Here is a 2,032-nt window from a genome sequence, read left to right as displayed (position 1 = left end):
GATTTTTTTTGGTGAAGATTAAATTCAACAAGATTAAAGTATCTTACAAACCGTGAACATTCAAAATATAAATTCCATCTCCCAGATTAATTTTGAGACTTTCCTGGAAACTAGTATCGTCTCTTGTATGAAGTGTATGCTAATTAATGTTTATTTGCATGTTGAATTGATTTAGGCCAGAGAAATTACTATTCTAGTATATAGTAATGAAAGTTATGTAGAAAAAAAATGGTTCTGTTGATAAGAAGTTTGGGAAGTGCTGAATTTTATTTGAATAATTTTTTTAAAGGAATTAAACATTTGTTTAGTGTTCTAAAGTGAATTATTTGACTCTTTCCTCACAGAGAATCTCACAGGGCAAGTGCTCTTTGCAACAGAGGTTGGGTAATACACAAACAAAGTACTAGCCCTAAAGGACGTGGAAGGATAGCTTGTGTCTAGGCTGGCAGGCTGTACAGACTCCAAAGCTTGGTATTACCAAGGTAGATTCACCAAGGCCCACAGTCTAATATTATAGGCTCTTAAAATTGGCTTGTCTTCCAAATGTGGATTGGAAGCCCACAGAGTGCTCTTGTATAATAGCATTCATCCCAATCATGTTAAAGAAGTTACTGTACATAGATGGCTTAGAAGAGTGCCTGGCACTGAAGATTTACATACCCTTTTAACGTGCATATTTTGTTCTCGTTATCACTAGATCGTGCATTTTCTTTACTTTTTTTGTGCATTAGGAAATAGAAATTCAATTCAATTCAACATGCAAATAAAAATTAATTCAGCATACACTTCATACAAGGAACTGTACCAGGTTCTAGGGAAGTCTCAACATTAATCTGGGGAATGGGAAATTGAGTTTAAATTTCCTAATATGGGTTCCTCTCGTGGACTGACTCACATTAACCAAACTTAGAGACTGATAAATAAACATCAATGTGAATTTGTTAATTTGCCAAGAACACTCTTATTTCCAGTAGAATACACAGATGAACTGGCCCAATTACATAATTTCTCCACCCATCTCCACGATGGGCTGATGCACAGAAAAGTCAAATTATAATTAGAAGACTTTGTGATAAGTCTGAATTAGGAGAAGTAGGAAATTACTTAATTGATCTTAAGAGATGTGCCTCATCTAAGCCCTCCATCCTTCCTTTCTTTTCTTTTCCTCATCTATCCATCCAACAAATACTTCTGGAAAACCAGCTCGATGAGGCAGTATAGCAGAGATCTGGGAAAGACTACCTATTTTTCAAATGACAAATGATCTGTTTGCTAGCCATGTGACCTCAGGGAAGTTATTTAGCGTCTTAATATTGCAGAATCCTCTTGTGTAATAGCACTCGTCTCAACCAGGTTAAAGAAGTTGCTGTATGTAGATAGCTTAGAAGAGTGCTTGGCACTGATGATTTACATATCTCTTTAACACACAACTTTCGTCTTCTCATTCACTAGGTTGTGCATTTTTCTTACTTTTTTAATGAACTGCAAAGTTGAATTTCAAAATGATTAATTACTTTGCCCTAGGTCATATGGGGTTAGTAAGTGGCTGAGCTTGAACAGTACCAAAAAGTAAATACACTGTTTATTTTAGAAAATCATGGATTTTGGTACTCTAGGGGGAAAAAAAAAAAAACCGAATAGTTATGCAGACTCTCATTTCTCTTTAAAAAATTCTAAGCCTTAAGAGATACAGGGTGGACCCTAGGTTCTTTCCATATCATCAACTTCTGATTAATTTTTTCATTTTCCATATTTATCTCCTGTAATTTGGAACTTCCTCAAATGATACCCTAATAAATGAGATCAATTTTCTTCTGAAATATCTTTTTAAAAGACATTACAGTCATCTCAGACTCAGTTCTTAGTTATGAAACAGTGTATTTGGCAGTTTCCATTGCTTCTGGTTGTGATCAGATTGAATTTCAGACAGTCATCTTTAAGCTATGCCCTAATTAAGATGAATAGATACTGTCAGATGGCCTGTTTAATCAGTTTCCCATCTGGCATAATTATGTTTATGGGTAGGACCTGC

The sequence above is a fragment of the Mandrillus leucophaeus genome, unplaced genomic scaffold (assembly GCF_000951045.1).
Source record: "Mandrillus leucophaeus isolate KB7577 unplaced genomic scaffold, Mleu.le_1.0 Scaffold1314, whole genome shotgun sequence".
NCBI lineage: Eukaryota > Metazoa > Chordata > Mammalia > Primates > Cercopithecidae > Mandrillus > Mandrillus leucophaeus.
The sequence above is the reverse complement of the archived record's forward strand: the minus strand, read 5'-3'. Positions refer to the sequence as shown.